Source organism: Hemibagrus wyckioides, linkage group LG02 (assembly GCF_019097595.1).
Source record: "Hemibagrus wyckioides isolate EC202008001 linkage group LG02, SWU_Hwy_1.0, whole genome shotgun sequence".
Classification (NCBI taxonomy): domain Eukaryota; kingdom Metazoa; phylum Chordata; class Actinopteri; order Siluriformes; family Bagridae; genus Hemibagrus; species Hemibagrus wyckioides.
Window position 1 is genome coordinate 25629785 of NC_080711.1, and position 21123 is coordinate 25650907.

Consider the following 21123-nt stretch of genomic DNA (forward strand, 5'->3'; position numbering starts at 1 on the left):
AAAATAAAGGTTAAATTTTTCAAATGTTCTGGTGCCTAAATTGTCCTCTAATACTGGAATGTCTCTGCTGCAGTTTCTCTCTGTGATAAAAACACATCACTCAATCAGGACAAATTCCTGAAGCTGTCCTACAAACTGATATATAAATATACAGTATACTGCTGTAGTTTTATCTGACTTCATCATCATTTACCTATGAACTAAAGGAATGAGGCAGTGCAGGAACCAGATCTGCTTGTTCAACCGCTCTGTTGATCAGCATTACTCAGATTTTAGAGCCTTCACGCTTACAAACTTTAAGATCTTATTTCCTCATGGAACTGAAATGTTTTTCTATGAACTTTCAAAGTAAATCTGTGTACAGATAAATATAGGATAAATACACTGTGTGTGTGTGTGTGTGTGTGTGTGTGTGTGTGTGCTTCCACAAACTTTAGAGTTAGACTGAGCTTGAATCCAGTTTACTGATCCACAGAGTTTACTCTGAATGAAGAACCAAACAGGAAGACTCCAGTCACTTAATAATCACTCTATACAACTGTGAGGAACAGAAAAGCATCTCAGGACACACTGATGCTCTACTGAAACATCCTGAACCCATGAGTCCTCATGTGATAAATGTGGAGACGGCGTGGAAAAGTCACTACGTTTTTCTGTTCCTGCAACATCTCAGTATGAAGAAGTATGAAGGAAGGGAAGTATGAAGAAAATGAGAAACATGTGGACGGGAAACTCACAAAATCCTGACACAATGCTCTCACTGACTACAGGCCTGGATTCAGTCTGGTGGACTTTGACAGTGTTTATTATATATATGAAGAAACATGTTTGGACTTTATCAGTATTTCTTATAAAATGAAACCCACAGACACAGACAGAGGTGAAGAGTGTTCTAGTCTAATCCTCTTATTTATGAAGATTTTCACTATAAAAATCATATTTAGTCTCTAAACTACACTGAAAATGATATTTATTGAATTTCAGGAATTTAAGAACATTTATTAACATTTTATTTAGAATTTGTTTCTCTTATCATTAATGTGCTACTTGCTTTACTCATTAAACATTACAACTATTATTTCTTCATTACAGTGAAAATGATCATGAAGTGAAAGTGCAGAAACGCTCTGATTAAACATTACTTATCATTCTGTTGTGCTTTAAAGTGCGAATAACAGAAAACATTTGAGATCCAGTGAAATACAGTGACACCAGATAAAGTGCTGAAGTGTAAAAGAACATTCATCTTCATTCTGTTCAAGTGAAAATGTGAAAGATTTCAGATTATTTTCAACGGAAATTTTAGGATTTTTGGATGAACTCTATGCTCTCACTCACTGCAGATCAAATTCATTCTTTAAAAGTCTAAATGCTGCTCTAGAATTTTCAGATTCTTGTTAAACTCTGAGATTCCTTCATGCAGATGGTCATGAATCTTCTCCCAGGCCTTCACCTCTGAGCGCCACAGAACTGATCTGGAGTGAATGAGCTGAGCCTCTTCATTTTTGTTTCCATTTGATGGACTGATACTGTCTTTACAGATGGAATACACATCCAGACCAATAAAGAGGGCATTTAGGCCTATGTTCCCCGCTCTGACTGTCTTTGAAAGGGCCAGAGGAGTTCCTTTAGCCAGCTGCCCAATGTCAGGAAGATCTACAGCCAGTTTTGTGATGCTCCGACCTGCTTTAGCTTCCTGGAGCCTCAAATTAACTGCCTTTGCAATCACCTCCTCACTTCTGAGAACTTTTACAGCTGAAGCTCCATCCACAATAGCATCAATACCATTTCCTACACCCACAGGACGTGCAGCCAGTTTTCCAAACTTAACTACTGTTAAACCATCAACTGCTATTGGAGTCTCATTGCTGGCCACTTCATCCAAACAATCTAGGATTTTCTGCACTTCCTTAAATTTGCTGAAAATGTTGTTGGCATTTGTTCCGTGATGACTGTTGACTGCTATTTCAGTGATACTGGTAACGATGGTGTTAACACCGCTGGTTACTGTGATTGTGAGACCCAAAGATACTCCTGCAGTCCTCCTACGATGGACAAAACACCTCCTACAAAACCAACTGAACTTCCAGCCACAGTGGAGATGTCGGAGCCTCGCTTCATCTTGTCCAGCTGAACTGCATCTTCATCTACATCAGACAGGAACTGAAGCATTCTGGAGTGACGCTCACTGAATATGAGGATGAAGTCTTCTGCCTTATTATTGAACAGGAAATTCAGCCTGAACGACTCGTCCATCCTGTAAAGAAAAGGTTCTTTCTGAAATACTCATACCAGATTTGTCCATTTAAAATTTCAAGCTTGAATTAGAAGAATCTCACCAGAATTCTCATCATGCAAAAAAAGATATTCAGAATTAAAAGGAAGTGTTATTACCTGATTTTAGTTAGCTGGAGTAAATGATCGTACAGTTTCTGCACAGACTCCTCGGTCATGTTCAAATTCAGTTCCCATAAAGCTTTCCAATTCATCCATCTGGAATATAATACATGTGTCTTCAAACATCTGAGTTTCTTCAAACAGGACATGTTCCTGAATGTTTGTCCTACAATATGTCTGAAAACCAATCACAGTCATCAGGATGTTCCTTCTACTTCCTCCAGATCTGACCCACAGAGAATTCCCTCCAGATGCACTGGACTTACACTTTAACCTACACCACAGAGAGATACAGTAGCTGCAAAGATAAAGCTAACACACCCTCAGGACACCACTCCTCTCTAATTAAATATAGTGAAATGATCTCAGCCTACAGGAACACTAGCAGCTACAGTTAGCTCTGTATTGATTTTATACACACTACATAATGATTTCCTCCTGAAACATACTCACAAACATGATACTCACCCCAAACCTGATATACTCCTGGATCTGCAGAGAGAAAACACAGTTTGTCAGATCTGTTTTGGAGTGAATATAAACCTACATGCTGTAATCAGAAGGATATGGTCAATACTTTTCCTCCATCTCCCCACAGATCTGCTGAGTGACCTGGATGTATGTATTCAGATGAAAGGCCAGGACTTCCACAATGCAGAGGCTCAGCAGGAGTGTCTGAGATGTAGTCTCTCAGCTGCTGCTGCAGTTTCTGTTACACAACACAGAGCTAGGACAGGAGTTTGTCTTAGACACATAAAGTGCAGAGTGAGGAACTAGGTGCAAACAGAGCAAAGACAAGACAGTGCAGAAACAATAAATACAAAAAAACAACACAAAAACAGGACACTTAGTGCCGAAAAAGAGAACATCTGCAATGAAATGAAAAATTAAATAAAATGAAATGATGGACAAAACATATTGTGTAGAACTACAGTAGCTGCGATTGAAGTAGTGCAAATAGAAATAAATATAAACATAAATATAGCAGTGGATGAAATATTAATAAGGGTTGAGGTAGTGCAACAAGTAATGAACAATATAAGTTTGTTCACACAGGTGAGAGAGAGAGAGAGTGTGTGTGTGTGAGAGAGAGAGCGAGAGAGAGAGAGAGAGAGCAAGAGAGAGAGAGAGCGTGTGTGTGTGTGAGAGAGAGAGAGAGAGAGTGTGTGTGAGAGAGAGAGCGAGAGAGAGAGAGAGCGTGTGTGTGTGTGTGTATGTGTGTGAGAGAGAGAGCGAGAGAGAGAGAGAGAGAGAGAGAGAGAGCAAGAGAGAGAGAGAGCGTGTGTGTGTGTGTGTGTGTGAGAGAGAGAGCGAGAGAGAGAGAGTTTCATATGAATTAGTATGAGAGGGCGTCTGGTACAAAACACACTGAAACACTTGGAACACACAAACACTTTGTGCACATACATATAAAGCATATATAGAGCATTCTTACATACACTATATTTATTTATGTATTGTTACACCCTGACAAATCTAGTGCATTTTCATACATTGTGTTCTTATGTGAGGGAGAAAGAGAGCAAAACAATCTTTAGTGTTACTGGAAGTCGTTTCACTGTAACCGGAAGTCGTTTCACTGCAACCGGAAGTCGTTTCACTGCAACCGGAAGTCGTTTCACTGCAACCGGAAGTCGTTTTAACTGTAACTGGAAGCCGTTTCACTGTAACCGGAAGCCGTTTCACTGTAACCGGAAGTCGTTTCACTGTAACCGGAAGCCGTTTCACTGCAACCGGAAGTCGTTTCACTGTAACCGGAAGTCGTTTCACTGCAACCGGAAGCCGTTTCATTGTACACGGCAGTTTCCATGAAGTGTGTAAAAATGAAGTACCTGTTATTTGTTTCAGTAGGCTTTTTCGTCTGTGATCATGTTATTGGTAACTCTGAGGATATTTTTAATATTTTTTCCCGTGTCCTTCGGTGCATAGAATGTTTACAAACTGACCCTGCAATCTCCTACTTTACTGAACTAGAGCACCATGCATGGACAGTCCATTCAATTACGAATGTAGTTCGTCGTGTGGGAGACCAGAGATCTGAAGAATGCATTATTGTTCTGGAGTCTTTATATCATAATCTCAATTTAATTTTGCAGCAGTTTGACAGACAAATTCTACAAGGAACAGAAAATTGCATCGTCCCGCTAACAGCTCACAGTGGCACTGCTGGTCGCCCAAGGTATGATTTGACAGCGGATCAGATCAACCACTGCTTGGATCTGGGTTATAGCTGGCAGGGAATATCTGCTCTGTTTGGAATAGATCGGCGAACATTATTTCGTCACAGGCAACGTCTTTCTATCCCATCAACTGAATACACACCACTGTCAGATGAGAATCTGACATTAAACATTAGGCAAATTCTAGAGAACACTCCAAATGCTGGTGAAACATATGTGAGGGGAAGCCTTCGCTCAAGGGGATTCCGCATTCAGCGGTGGAGGGTACGCCAAACCCTTCAGGAAATTGACCCTGTCGGACGATGCTTTCGAAGAAGGCAAGCCGTTCGCCGCAGAAGTTACAGTGTGGGAGGTCCCAATGAATTATGGTACACTATATTGCCAAAAGTATTCGCTCACCTGCCTTGACTCGCATATGAACTTAAGTGACATCCCATTCCTAATCCATAGGGTTCAATATGACGTCGGTCCACCCTTTGCAGCTATAACAGCTTCAACTCTTCTGGGAAGGCTGTCCACAAGGTTTAGGAGTGTGTTTATGGGAATTTTTGACCATTCTTCCAGAAGCGCATTTGTGAGGTCACACACTGATGTTGGACGAGAAGGCCTGGCTCTCAGTCTCCGCTCTAATTCATCCCAAAGGTGTTCTATCGGGTTGAGGTCAGGACTCTGTGCAGGCCAGTCAAGTTCATCCACACCAGACTCTGTCATCCATGTCTTTATGGACCTTGCTTTGGTCACTGGTGCACAGTCATGTTGGAAGAGGAAGGGGCCAGCTCCAAACTGTTCCCACAAAGTTGGGAGCATGGAATTGTCCAAAATGTCTTGGTATGCTGAAGCATTCAGAGTTCCTTTCACTGGAACTAAGGGGCCAAGCCCAGCTCCTGAAAAACAACCCCACACCATAATCCCCCCTCCACCAAACTTTACACTTGGCACAATGCAGTCAGACAAGTACCGTTCTCCTGGCAACCGCCAAACCCAGACTCGTCCATCAGATTGCCAGATGGAGAAGCGCGATTCGTCAGTCCAGAGAACGCGTCTCCACTGCTCTAGAGTCCAGTGGCGGCGTGCTTTACACCACTGCATCCGACGCTTTGCATTGCACTTGGTGATGTATGGCTTGGATGCAGCTGCTCGGCCATGGAAACCCATTCCATGAAGCTCTCTGCGCACTGTTCTTGAGCTAATCTGAAGGCCACATGAAGTTTGGAGGTCTGTAGCGATTGACTCTGCAGAAAGTTGGCGACCTCTTCGCACTATGCGCCTCAGCATCCGCTGACCCCGCTCCGTCAGTTTACGTGGCCTACCACTTCGTGGCTGAGTTGCTGTCGTTCCCAAACACTTCCACGTTCTTATAATACAGCTGACAGTTGACTGTGGAATATTTAGGAGTGAGGAAATTTCACGACTGGATTTGTTGCACAGGTGGCATCCTATCACAGTTCCACGCTGGAATTCACTGAGCTCCTGAGAGCGACCCATTCTTTCACAAATGTTTGTAAAAACAGTCTGCATGCCTAGGTGCTTGATTTTATACATCTGTGGCCATGGAAGTGATTGGAACACCTGATTCTGATTATTTGGATGGGTGAGCGAATACTTTTGGCAATATAGTGTATATTGGTGTCCAGAGTGCAGGCTCTGCCTTTACGCACTCTTCCCACCTCACCGAGCACTGCATGAAAAGGCAGATTTTCGTCCCTGTGAATTCCCGATAATCTCTCTAATCACCGGCAGTTATCGACAATTCACAGCCTGGGAAGTTCCCATTCGCGAGTGACAGAAACAGTCGTTTTCCTACCAGGGGGTGTATAGGGAGGGAGGTGTGTGTGGAAGTACAAGGTGCGAAATGTGAATTAGCATATGAATGAAACCACCTTGAATGTTCTACAGTACCTACTGGATGAAAGCACAATTTTTAAAACAGAAAGATCACCTGTGATTGGCTGAGACATGTGTTGCTATTGGTCAGTCTGGGCAATTATAATACTGTTTTGAGTAAACCCCTCCCTTTTCCCTTTTGTTATATATTTATTATATAAATAATAATATTTTTATTTATATTTATTATATTAATCTATAAAAATTGTTAAAGATATATTATAACAATATAGATGTCAAAGGCTAATAGTAAATATTAGGAAAACAGACATTTGGGAGAGACATGCTGATTAAATGTAAGAGTTTTATTAAATAGATATATGAAATATAAATACACAAAAAGTAGCCAGAGATTATTTTCATGGCATCACGTGTGGCATCAAATGTCTTTTTGCTGCCTCGGGGTCGTAGGTATGTGGTGGTGTTCTGTTAGACGGAAGCCCAGTTCACAGACGCCGGTGATGCAGTGCTGCACACTTTGGACTGGCTTCTAGTCTCGTCTGCAGCTTATCACACAGATTGCTGAGCTCCTGGCTGTGGAACGATGGAGGTCTCACAATCCACCCCGAGACTCCATCAACGGCACGGTCTTCTTCATCTGACATCATGTCAGCGGTCATTCCCCTCCAGAAGTCCACTTCGTCCGCAGCCAGTACACTTTGCCTCGCTGAAAACACAATTGTTACATATAATAAGCTACATGTACATCATTACAGTTTATACTGATGCAACAGAAATAAGTAAAACGAATTTATTTCTAAACAGTCTTACCTTTTTCCTCCTCTGGCGACTTCGGGTTGAGGTCTTATTAGCTGTAGCCACATTGGCTAGCTCTGGCTGGACCGGACATTTCTACGCACGGTCTCGTAGTATATCTTACAGGCAACTAGAAAAAAATGAATGGGTTTTTTAAAAACTACAACCAACTAAACATAACTACACAGATAAATAACAAAAACAGAATTAAGAACAACAACATGGTGACAACAAAATATTAAAACACTTTATGTGGCTTGGCGAACTTTTGGTCCTAGCTCTGTGTTCTTCTTGTGTTTGAACTCCATGTTGTATGTTTCTGTAGCACCAGGTGTTTCATTTCACTCTGTACTGCGTCAGATATATGTGGTTGAAGTGACAATAAAGCTTCTTGAATCTAACAACTAAATAACAACAACAACAACAACACAGTGAAAATTACTTACCAACAAAGTCATTTTTATCCAGGCCTTCATAACACAATTCCGGGCTTATGGACAGTGCTCCATTAAAATGAGGAGACCGTCTCATTATATGGCGAGTTTAATCTGTGGAGGACAAAAGTACAGAGTTACAACAACGTGTTTATTTACTTCTGAAACAACAGAGTGCATGTTAGCCCATATCTTTAATCCGTCCCCCTGCTCCGGGTCATAGCGCCTACAGTTTCCTCAGAGTTGTGTAGCGGGCGGACTGCCTCCTACAAAATAAAAGGAAAAATGCTTTGTTACAAAACTTACACTGGTTCTGACAAATGAAAGGATGGGTTATGTCGTTAGAAGAATTTAGACTTACCGAATTTTAGGATTGTGCAGCCGCCTCTTCCTCTTCAGTTCCTTGGCTAGCCATTGTACAGAGCGAAGGTAAATATAAAGAGAGGGGGTAAATATAAAGAGAGCAGAGGTAAATATAAAGAGAGCGGAGGTAAATATAAAGAGAGCGGGGGTAAATATAAAGAGAGCAGAGGTAAATATAAAGAGAGGGGGTAAATATAAAGAGAGCGGAGGTAAATATAAAGAGAGCGGGGGTAAATATAAAGAGAGCGGGGGTAAATATAAAGAGAGCGGGGGTAAATATAAAGAGAGCGGAGGTAAATATAAAGAGCGGGGGTAAATATAAAGAGAGCGGGGGTAAATATAAAGAGAGCGGAGGTAAATATAAAGAGAGCGGGGGTAAATATAAAGAGAGCGGGGGTAAATATAAAGAGAGCGGAGGTAAATATAAAGAGAGCGGGGGTAAATATAAAGAGAGCGGGGGTAAATATAAAGAGAGCGGGGGTAAATATAAAGAGAGCGGGGGTAAATATAAAGAGAGCGGAGGTAAATATAAAGAGCGGGGGTAAATATAAAGAGAGCGGAGGTAAATATAAAGAGAGCGGGGGTAAATATAAAGAGAGCGGGGGTAAATATAAAGAGAGCAGAGGTAAATATAAAGAGAGCAGAGGTAAATATAAAGAGCGGGGGTAAATATAAAGAGAGCGGGGGTAAATATAAAGAGAGCAGAGGTAAATATAAAGAGAGCAGAGGTAAATATAAAGAGAGCGGGGGTAAATATAAAGAGCGGGGGTAAATATAAAGAGAGCGGGGGTAAATATAAAGAGAGCAGAGGTAAATATAAAGAGAGCGGGGGTAAATATAAAGAGAGCGGGGGTAAATATAAAGAGAGCGGGGGTAAATATAAAGAGAGCGGGGGTAAATATAAAGAGAGCGGAGGTAAATATAAAGAGAGCGTGGGTAAATATAAAGAGAGCAGAGGTAAATATAAAGAGAGCGGGGGTAAATATAAAGAGAGCGGGGGTAAATATAAAGAGAGCAGAGGTAAATATAAAGAGAGCGGGGGTAAATATAAAGAGCGGGGGTAAATATAAAGAGAGCGGAGGTAAATATAAAGAGAGCGGAGGTAAATATAAAGAGCGGGGGTAAATATAAAGAGAGCAGAGGTAAATATAAAGAGAGCGGAGGTAAATATAAAGAGAGCAGAGGTAAATATAAAGAGAGCGGGGGTAAATATAAAGAGAGCAGAGGTAAATATAAAGAGAGCGGAGGTAAATATAAAGAGAGCAGAGGTAAATATAAAGAGCGGGGGTAAATATAAAGAGAGCGGGGGTAAATATAAAGAGAGCAGAGGTAAATATAAAGAGAGCGGAGGTAAATATAAAGAGAGCAGAGGTAAATATAAAGAGCGGGGGTAAATATAAAGAGAGCGGGGGTAAATATAAAGAGAGCAGAGGTAAATATAAAGAGAGCGGAGGTAAATATAAAGAGCGGGGGTAAATATAAAGAGAGCGGGGGTAAATATAAAGAGAGCGGAGGTAAATATAAAGAGCGGGGGTAAATATAAAGAGAGCAGAGGTAAATATAAAGAGAGCGGAGGTAAATATAAAGAGAGCAGAGGTAAATATAAAGAGAGCGGAGGTAAATATAAAGAGAGCAGAGGTAAATATAAAGAGAGCGGGGGTAAATATAAAGAGAGCAGAGGTAAATATAAAGAGAGCGGGGGTAAATATAAAGAGAGCAGACGTAAATATAAAGAGAGCAGAGGTAAATATAAAGAGAGCGGGGGTAAATATAAAGAGAGCAGACGTAAATATAAAGAGAGCGGGGGTAAATATAAAGAGAGCAGAGGTAAATATAAAGAGAGCGGGGGTAAATATGAAGAGAGCAGAGGTAAATATAAAGAGAGCAGAGGTAAATATAAAGAGAGCGGGGGTAAATATGAAGAGAGCAGGGGTAAATATGAAGAGAGCGGGGGTAAATATGAAGAGAGCGGGGGTAAATATGAAGAGAGCAGGGGTAAATATAAAGAGAGCGGGGGTAAATAAAAAGAGAGGGGGGGTAAATAAAAAGAGAGCAGAGGAAAATATAAAGAGAGGGGGGGAAAATATAAAGAGAGCAGAGGTAAATATAAAGAGAGCGGAGGTAAATATAAAGAGAGCGGGGGTAAATATAAAGAGAGCGGAGGTAAATATAAAGAGAGCGGAGGTAAATATAAAGAGAGCGGAGGTAAATATAAAGAGAGCGGGGGTAAATATAAAGAGAGCGGGGGTAAATATAAAGAGAGCGGGGGTAAATATAAAGAGAGCGGGGGTAAATATAAAGAGAGCGGGGGTAAATATAAAGAGAGCGGGGGTAAATATAAAGAGAGCAGAGGTAAATATAAAGAGCGGGGGTAAATATAAAGAGAGCAGAGGTAAATATAAAGAGCGGGGGTAAATATAAAGAGAGCGGAGGTAAATATAAAGAGAGCGGGGGTAAATATAAAGAGAGCAGAGGTAAATATAAAGAGCGGGGGTAAATATAAAGAGAGCAGAGGTAAATATAAAGAGAGCGGGGGTAAATATAAAGAGAGCAGAGGTAAATATAAAGAGCGTGGGTAAATATAAAGAGAGCAGAGGTTAATATAAAGAGCGGGGGTAAATATAAAGAGCGGGGGTAAATATAAAGAGAGCAGAGGTAAATATAAAGAGAGCAGAGGTAAATATAAAGAGAGCGGGGGTAAATATAAAGAGAGCGGGGGTAAATATAAAGAGAGCGGAGGTAAATATAAAGAGAGCGGAGGTAAATATAAAGAGAGCGGGGGTAAATATAAAGAGAGCAGAGGTAAATATAAAGAGAGCGGGGGTAAATATAAAGAGAGCAGAGGTAAATATAAAGAGAGCAGAGGTAAATATAAAGAGAGCGGAGGTAAATATAAAGAGAGCGGGGGTAAATATAAAGAGAGCGGGAGTAAATATAAAGAGAGCGGAGGTAAATATAAAGAGAGCGGAGGTAAATATAAAGAGAGCGGGGGTAAATATAAAGAGAGCAGAGGTAAATATAAAGAGAGCGGGGGTAAATATAAAGAGAGCGGGGGTAAATATAAAGAGAGCGGAGGTAAATATAAAGAGAGCGGGGGTAAATATAAAGAGAGCAGAGGTAAATATAAAGAGCGGGGGTAAATATAAAGAGAGCGGAGGTAAATATAAAGAGAGCGGAGGTAAATATAAAGAGAGCGGAGGTAAATATAAAGAGAGCGGAGGTAAATATAAAGAGAGCGGGGGTAAATATAAAGAGAGCGGAGGTAAATATAAAGAGCGGGGGTAAATATAAAGAGAGCGGAGGTAAATATAAAGAGCGGGGGTAAATATAAAGAGAGCGGAGGTAAATATAAAGAGAGCGGAGGTAAATATAAAGAGAGCGGAGGTAAATATAAAGAGAGCGGAGGTAAATATAAAGAGAGCGGAGGTAAATATAAAGAGCGGGGGTAAATATAAAGAGAGCGGAGGTAAATATAAAGAGCGGGGGTAAATATAAAGAGAGCAGAGGTAAATATAAAGAGAGCGGGGGTAAATATAAAGAGAGCAGAGGTAAATATAAAGAGAGCAGAGGTAAATATAAAGAGCGGGGGTAAATATAAAGAGAGCAGAGGTAAATATAAAGAGCGGGGGTAAATATAAAGAGAGCGGAGGTAAATATAAAGAGAGCGGAGGTAAATATAAAGAGAGCAGAGGTAAATATAAAGAGAGCGGGGGTAAATATAAAGAGAGCAGAGGTAAATATAAAGAGAGCGGGGGTAAATATAAAGAGAGCGGGGGTAAATATAAAGAGAGCAGAGGTAAATATAAAGAGAGCGGAGGTAAATATAAAGAGAGCAGAGGTAAATATAAAGAGCGTGGGTAAATATAAAGAGAGCAGAGGTTAATATAAAGAGCGGGGGTAAATATAAAGAGAGCGGGGGTACATATAAAGAGAGCAGAGGTAAATATAAAGAGCGGGGGTAAATATAAAGAGAGCAGAGGTAAATATAAAGAGAGCGGGGGTAAATATAAAGAGAGCGGGGGTAAATATAAAGAGAGCAGAGGTAAATATAAAGAGAGCGGGGGTAAATATAAAGAGAGCGGGGGTAAATATAAAGAGAGCGGGGGTAAATATAAAGAGAGCGGAGGTAAATATATAGAGCGGGGGTAAACATAAAGAGAGCAGAGGTAAATATAAAGAGAGCAGAGGTAAATATAAAGAGAGCAGAGGTAAATATAAAGAGAGCGGGGGTAAATATAAAGAGAGCAGAGGTAAATATAAAGAGAGCAGAGGTAAATATAAAGAGAGCGGGGGTAAATATAAAGAGAGCGGAGGTAAATATAAAGAGCGGGGGTAAATATAAAGAGAGCAGAGGTAAATATAAAGAGAGCAGAGGTAAATATAAAGAGAGCAGAGGTAAATATAAAGAGAGCGGGGGTAAATATAAAGAGAGCAGAGGTAAATATAAAGAGCGGGGGTAAATATAAAGAGAGCAAAGGTAAATATAAAGAGCGGGGGCAAATATAAAGAGAGCGGAGGTATATATAAAGAGAGCGGAGGTAAATATAAAGAGAGCGGGGGTAAATATAAAGAGAGCGGAGGTAAATATAAAGAGAGCGGAGGTAAATATAAAGAGAGCGGAGGTAAATATAAAGAGAGCGGAGGTAAATATAAAGAGAGCGGGGGTAAATATAAAGAGCGGGGGTAAATATAAAGAGAGCAGAGGTAAATATAAAGAGCGGGGGTAAATATAAAGAGAGCAGAGGTAAATATAAAGAGAGCGGAGGTAAATATAAAGAGAGCGGAGGTAAATATAAAGAGCGGGGGTAAATATAAAGAGCGGGGGTAAATATAAAGAGAGCAGAGGTAAATATAAAGAGAGCGGAGGTAAATATAAAGAGAGCGGAGGTAAATATAAAGAGAGCGGGGGTAAATATAAAGAGAGCAGAGGTAAATATAAAGAGAGCGGAGGTAAATATAAAGAGAGCGGAGGTAAATATAAAGAGAGCGGAGGTAAATATAAAGAGAGCGGAGGTAAATATAAAGAGAGCGGGGGTAAATATAAAGAGCGGGGGTAAATATAAAGAGCGGGGGTAAATATAAAGAGAGCAGAGGTAAATATAAAGAGCGGGGGTAAATATAAAGAGAGCGGGGGTAAATATAAAGAGAGCAGAGGTAAATATAAAGAGAGCGGAGGTAAATATAAAGAGAGCGGGGGTAAATATAAAGAGAGCAGAGGTAAATATAAAGAGAGCGGAGGTAAATATAAAGAGAGCGGGGGTAAATATAAAGAGAGCAGAGGTAAATATAAAGAGAGCGGAGGTAAATATAAAGAGAGCGGGGGTAAATATAAAGAGAGCAGAGGTAAATATAAAGAGAGCAGAGGTAAATATAAAGAGAGCGGGGGTAAATATAAAGAGAGCAGAGGTAAATATAAAGAGCGGGGGTAAATATAAAGAGAGCAGAGGTAAATATAAAGAGAGCGGAGGTAAATATAAAGAGAGCGGAGGTAAATATAAAGAGAGCGGGGGTAAATATAAAGAGAGCAGAGGTACATATAAAGAGAGCAGAAGTAAATATAAAGAGAGCGGGGGTAAATATAAAGAGAGCAGAGGTAAATATAAAGAGCGGGGGTAAATATAAAGAGAGCGGGGGTAAATATAAAGAGAGCAGAGGTAAATATAAAGAGAGCGGAGGTAAATATAAAGAGAGCGGAGGTAAATATAAAGAGAGCAGAGGTAAATATAAAGAGCGGGGGTAAATATAAAGAGAGCGGGGGTAAATATAAAGAGAGCAGAGGTAAATATAAAGAGAGCGGAGGTAAATATAAAGAGAGCGGAGGTAAATATAAAGAGAGCAGAGGTAAATATAAAGAGCGGGGGTAAATATAAAGAGAGCGGGGGTAAATATAAAGAGAGCAGAGGTAAATATAAAGAGAGCGGAGGTAAATATAAAGAGAGCGGAGGTAAATATAAAGAGAGCGGAGGTAAATATAAAGAGAGCAGAGGTAAATATAAAGAGCGGGGGTAAATATAAAGAGAGCAGAGGTAAATATAAAGAGCGGGGGTAAATATAAAGAGAGCAGAGGTAAATATAAAGAGCGGGGGTAAATATAAAGAGAGCAGAGGTAAATATAAAGAGAGCGGGGGTAAATATAAAGAGCGGGGGTAAATATAAAGAGAGCAGAGGTAAATATAAAGAGAGCGGGGGTAAATATAAAGAGAGCGGGGGTAAATATAAACAGAGCGGAGGTAAATATACAGAGAGCGGGGGTAAATATAAAGAGAGCGGGGGTAAATATAAAGAGAGCAGAGGTAAATATAAAGAGCGGGGGTAAATATAAAGAGAGCAGAGGTAAATATAAAGAGAGCGGGGGTAAATATAAAGAGAGCGGGGGTAAATATAAAGAGAGCAGAGATAAATATAAAGAGAGCGGGGGTAAATATAAAGAGAGCAGAGGTAAATATAAAGAGCGGGGGTAAATATAAAGAGAGCAGAGGTAAATATAAAGAGCGGGGGTAAATATAATGAGAGCAGAGGTTAATATAAAGAGCGGGGGTAAATATAAAGAGAGCGGAGGTAAATATAAAGAGAGCGGGGGTAAATATAAAGAGAGCGGAGGTAAATATAAAGAGAGCGGGGGTAAATATAAAGAGAGCGGAGGTAAATATAAAGAGAGCGGGGGTAAATATAAAGAGAGCGGGGGTAAATATAAAGAGAGCAGAGGTAAATATAAAGCCTGGGGGTAAAAATAAAGAGCATAGGTAAATGTAAAGCCCGGGGGTAAATATAAAGCCCGGGGGTAAAAATAAAGAGCATAGGTAAATATAAACCCCGGGGGTAAATGTAAAGCCCGGGGGTAAATATAAAGTATAAAGCCCAGGGGTAAATATAAAGCCCGGGGGTAAATATAGACAATCTTTGAGAGGAAGAGCTCAAATGAACCCAGGAGGAAGAGGATGTTGGGTATGTAAGATTGCAGTCACCTGAAACGAGACTGCCCATATGCCTACCAACAGGAAACAGGAGGCGCACAGCAAAATCAAGGATGGCAAGGTCCAGGAAATTGGAGGGGACCCTGGATGGGGCCTAATCAACAGCCCCAAGGAGTGAACTCGGGAGCAGGCCCCATGGGGCCACCCCCGGGAAGTATGTGAGGAGGCCCATGGGTTCTAGTTCCCATATCCACAAAATCTATCACTAGGTGTCTTAATGGTCCCATGGGTTCTGGTATGTGGCTTATGGGTAAATAAAAAGAGTAACATCTCTGTTTGAATGTTTTGGTTCCGCGCTTTGTCTTGTTTCCTCGTCTGTGATTGGAGGAACATACCGCATCACCGAGACCTACCACCTGATTGGCCGAGGCTCGTCACATGCGAAGTGACGTAACCAGGAAGCGCTCGGAGAGCATTAAACTGTACAGTGGAATTTGTACAAAAAAGATTTGGAATTGTAACCAATTCATGTGTATTTTCCGATGATTCTGAAACCACTGAGCGTTTATTTTTTCACTGTGTACATGTTGGTGTGTTGTGGCTGGATATTTGTGGTTGGCTTTGCTCAAAAGTACCTCATCTTGAGTACTTTTCCTTCCAGGACATTATCTATGGGCTGGTTATGAGCAATAAGAATGATGATTATCTGGTTAATAATATACTTATGCTGGGGAAATTTTTCATACACAAATCAAAATTCGTAACAGTGAAACCCAGGTTCTGTGCATTTCATAATGATTGTTTCTTACACTAAAACCCTTAGTGATATGAAAAACAAGAATGGCATTAATCTTCTCTCCATAATAGAAGAATATGATTTAAATCAGAAGCCCTAGCTCCATAAGGTGTTTTCATTTTAATTTAAATAAATTTAAGTTGATCTAAATTGCAATAATTATTTAAATTTTATTTTATTTTATTTTTTATTTTATTTCACTCTCCCTGTGTCTTTATTTATGTACCTGTTTCTCACATTGCAAAGTAAAGATACACTGTTGTGTAAAAAACAAAAAAAACTGTACAGTGGAGCCTCTGTCTCCATTCCAGCAAACAATCTTGGATGAGGATGACAGAGATGTGATGTTGACCATGTAACATCAAACGACTTTCAAATTCATATGAATTCACTGACTTTCTGTAATGCCTGATTCACGAATGGGGTACCATTATCACTACCAATTCTCTCAGGAATTCTCCACCGTGGAATAATTTCAGTGAGTAGTGCTTTTGCTACTGCACTAGCATCCTGCTTAGATGTAGGAAAAGCCTCTACCCATTTAGAGAACATATCTACTATAACCAGACAATACTTCTTACCCTCGCTAGGTGTTAACTCAATAAAGTCCATTTGTAAGTGTTCAAATGGCCTTCAGGGTGGCGGATGTGAGCTCTGAGTAATCAGAATGCCTCTTCCAACGTTATTTGTTGCACATATGACACAGCATTCACAAAATTTTTGGGAGTAGTTAGTAAAGCCTATAGCAAAATCAAGATGGTGCGACTGCTCTTTGTTTTTGTCTTTTAAGTTAACCTACAGTACTTTTAAACCAGCAATTTCTTCCATATGGAGTGCATTGAGTACGATAGAGATACTCTTATTTCTATTGGTATACAATGTACTCACAATTCGACGTTTTTGACCCTGGATCCAAGCTGGCCGAGTGAGATCCTGAGGGAGAACAAAGGACGCGACCCGAAGCGGCAGCCCCAGGGGAATGAGCCGGCGTCAGGAATAGGCCGAGAGCCCGTGCACACCGCACACCTCTGCCTAGAATTCTGCTCGCCAACGTCCAGTCACTGGAGAACAAGCTCGATGACCTCAGGGCCAGGGTAAATTTCCAGAGAGACATTCAGGACTGCAATCTCCTCTGCTTCAACGAGACATGGCTGAACCCAGCAGTACCGGACCACGCCATCCAGCCGGCCGAGTTCTTCTCGGTTCACCACATGGACAGAACATTAGAATCGGGGAAGTAGAGGGGAAGGCGGCGTGTGTTTAATGGTGAACAGCAGCTGGTGCCACAGCATGAACATTGTTCCTCTCACTCGCTCCTGCACACCCAACCTGGAACTATTGACCATCAAATGTTGTCCTTTTTATCTTCCTCGGGAGTTTATATCAGTCATAGTCAGCGCCGTTTATATTCTGCCTCAGGCAGACACGGTCACTGCTTTATGCGAGCTGCATGAAGCACTCACACAACACCAGACTCAACACCGGGACGCTGTGCTTATTGTGGCGGGGGACTTTAACAGCGCCAACCTCAAACGCACAGCGCCGAACTTTTATCAGCACATCAGCTGCCCCACCAGGGATGAAAGGACACTAGACCACTGCTACACTACAGTTAAAGATGGCTAGAAGGCACAATCTCGCCCACCATTTGGGAAGTCTGACCACGCCGCCATCTTCCTCATGCTAAAATATAAACAAAGGCTCAAGCAGGAAGTTCCGGCTCAGAGGGAGGTCTCACGCTGGACGGACCAATCGGTGGCCGCTCTACAGGACGCTCTGGATGACACAGACTGGGACATGTTCCGGCACAGCTCTGATGACATCAATGTGTTTACGGAAGCGGTTTTGGACTTTTCTCACTGTCGAGGTCTGGGAAGCGCTTCCGCTCCCTGAAGGCCAACACTGAGAGACTGAGGAGAAGCTTCTTCCCGCAGGCTATACGGTCTCTCAATCAGAACCTCACATAGGACTCATCTGATTAGACCTACTATGTTCCTACACTCGTGTTGTACCATCCACACCGGACATTGCACATTACAGGACTGTGGCACACAATAAACACACAATGTACATCTGCACATTTGCACATTCCAAGACTGTGCACACAATACAACACATAACTGTCAGGAACAGCTGGACAGTTCCCTGCCAGGCCCAGAGAGGGCGCTGGCAGGTGAACCTTGGAAGCCTGCTTCTTTGTGTGTCTTTTGTTACGCCCTTCCTATTGTTCCTATCCGGATTGTGTCACCTGTATCCCATTAGCCCTAATGTCTACCCCTATAAATAGGGATCCTTGTGCTTGTGTCCTTGTCCATGATTGTTATCTGTACCGTGTTTTCTGTTGGGGTTTTGTTTGCTAGGTTCCATGTCCAAGCTAAGGTCTAGGTTTTGTTTTTGTTTAGTTTAGTTAACCACGCCATGTCTAGTGTTACGTTTGTTTCCCTGTGTCGCGTCTTAAATGTAATAAAAGCAGTGCTTCGCTGAATCCTGCGCATGGGTCTCATTACACCGTGTGCTGGCGTGCACACACACACCACGGGTGTCTGGGGTCGAGCCCCACGTAGGGCGGGGGTCCCAGACGTTACAGTAACATACATGTTGCACAGTCTGCTCCCGTTTACATACAAAGAAGACTTTTGCACATCTGCACTTTAAAGATGGACAATACCACTGCTCTCATCACCTCATCCCACTTCGTGACCACCCAGTACTGCTGCTGTCTGCACCTTGGACACTATTGCACTACACTCTATTCACTTTACACTTTATATAACTTTATATAAATGTATAATTCTACATAACTTTGCATCACAGCTGTTGTATTTTACACTTCCTGTATGTACATTTTACACTTTTACACATATACATATTCTTATTTTATATACATATTATATATACATACCCTACTTTATTTATATTTATTATTTTATTCTGTTTTTATTCTATTATTTTTTTGCTACTGTGAACTTGTTTTAATATTTTTATATTTTGTATTTTAGTATAATTCATATTCTTATCTTTTATATTTCGTATTTTTGTATTTTATTTTTATATTTTTTATCTTGTCTTTGTTCTGTCCTTATTCCTTTTCCTAGGGTCATAACAGTGGTGTAAGCTTTTCACTGCATATCACACTGTGTATGATTATGTATGTGACTAATAAAATTTGAATTTGATTTGACATGCCAGTGTTTCCTTATTTCTGTTACCATCCCTCCTTTTGACATGTGGTCTTTATCATGTGTCAATTTAGCATAAAAAGGAAACGGTTTCCTTTAAACATGGTTTTCCTGTGGGTTCATACCAAACACCTTCTTTTTGGACTCATCCCAACTGCCTCCAGAGTTGTTTCTCCACACGATCACCTATACCCTGTAATTCAGTGAGATCTAGAGTAGGAGCAGACAATATAGTCATGATATTTGTATTTTGTTCCTGTTCAGGTTGTTTTGCTGCTGCTTTTGCCGCTGCATCAGCTTTGGTTTTACCTGTGGAAATAGGGTCATTACAACACGTATGTGCTTCACATTTACATACTGCAATAGCTTTTGGAAGTAGGATTGCATCCAGGAGGTCAGCTATCAGGCCATGGTGCGTGATAAGTTTGCCTGAGGAGGTCAAAAAACCCCTATGCTTCCATAATGTTCCAAAATCATGCGTGACGCCAAAGGCATACCTGCTATCAGTGTAAATATTCACAGTCTTAGCCTCTCTCAGCTCTAGCCAGCAAATTTAGTGCTGTGCTATATGCATTTAATTTTGTGCTATAAAGAACAGCTGGCTGCTCAGTTGGTTCCCAATCATGACTTTGAGTAGCCTGTAACATCCATTTTCCCAAAAATTCCCACTTGTCATTGACAGATTTGGCTAGAGAGAGATGTGGAGATCTCTGATTCATTTGGAATGGGTGTGGATGACCAGCCCGAACTGAAACCCGAGATAAATCTCTACAGCACATCTGTGTTCATTCCATATCACACGCTTCAATATTAATATGTCTGGCCTATTTAATTTCCTGTACCATTCTTTCTCATAACTCTCATGTGGTTCATATCTGTGTATGTGTGCAGTACAGTGCAGCACTTTCAGTGTCATATAGTCTGTGAGATTTAGTACACTGAAAAGAGGATGATTAAAAATTAGTTTGTGCATTTGTTTTGCGCGCTCTGGTTTGGGCTTCAGTTGCCCACATATTATATGCAACCCAGTCTACTTCTCTTCTCTTTTTCCCTTTTTTCTTTGAAGCCTCACATTCTTCTAACTTTTCTCTCAACTTTTCTAATTGTCTTTCACTAAAACGACTTTTTCTGGAAATCCACAGTCCATCACCCACATAGGATATTGTGATATAGAACCATAATTAGTTATCATAAATTGAAAATTACGATGCTTACATGCCCTTAAGAAATAAGCACTCTTATCCTTACTTTCCCATTGTCCGTGTTGGTTCCTATATTCTCTCAACTGTCGATCAACAGACAAAAGCCTTATTTACCTCTTTTAGCCTGATTTTACCTGTACAGGTCACTCAACTGTGCTCGTCAGCACCAGCGATGGCGTTAATCAAAGTCCGATGAAAGTAGTAACAACATCAATATATACTACCATAATATATAGTTAGTTCCCAGAACTATTCATGTAACTTTACTGGTTCCCAGAACCGTTGGCCAGAATCCAAGCTTAAATTCTGCCTACCTGAAGCCAATTGTCAATTGAAGCCAATTGAAGATGGAAAGAGCGAGAATTTAAATAAATTAAAATCTTACCACCTAATTCCAGATCCCTTCACTGGGGCAGTCTCTTGATTGTCCAGATCTCTCCCCACCAGTAGTCCAACGAAGTAACTGTCTTTGGGTTGGTCCGGACCAGACAGATCAGGAATCAACCGCGAGACTGGCACTCAGATGAGGGATCTCGGTGGAACCTCCAGAAATGTGGTGGCAAGTCTGCATTCTGACTTGAAATAATTAACAACCTACACACAGACATAATGGTGCATGTTAAAGCAAAGAGATAAGAAAGGAATTTTTTATTTTGCCGTGGCAAAAAGGCATCTCAAACACAGTGCAACAAGATTACACAGCGGAGAGGCAAAGCCCTCTTTCACGGGTCCCCCTTATATAAAACTTTTGGGTGCATTCTAAACCAAATGTATACGTGACCAACGGCACGTAACTCTTGTAGAATGGTACATCCCCCTTCCATTAAAAGAGATATAGCATATAGAAAGACAAAATATAGATGTCCTTGCATTCCATGAGTAGAGTCGCTCCTGATAAGGACAGCCACCTGGTTAACATCTTCCTTTCCACACACACACCCCAAAGTTCAACAAAGGGTCACCAGTTCATCCATGTTACCTGTTAAAATTTCCACTACAGTCAATAAATACATATATA

At 40.9% G+C, this 21123-nt stretch overlaps 1 long non-coding RNA gene and 1 pseudogene across 1 annotated transcript; both read right to left on the reverse strand.

The window, feature by feature from the left end:
* Positions 1 to 1357: 1357 nt before the first annotated feature.
* LOC131364611 (uncharacterized) lies at positions 1358 to 3016 on the reverse strand (annotated as a pseudogene).
* A 3845-nt stretch (positions 3017 to 6861) lies between these two features.
* On the reverse strand, positions 6862 to 8065 carry LOC131365786 (uncharacterized). Its single transcript, XR_009206745.1, has 4 exons — positions 8013 to 8065; positions 7664 to 7917; positions 7233 to 7347; positions 6862 to 7128 (listed from the first exon to the last, which is right to left on the reverse strand). It is a non-coding gene; the product is annotated as an uncharacterized LOC131365786 (long non-coding RNA).
* Between the last annotated feature and the right edge of the window lie 13058 nt (positions 8066 to 21123).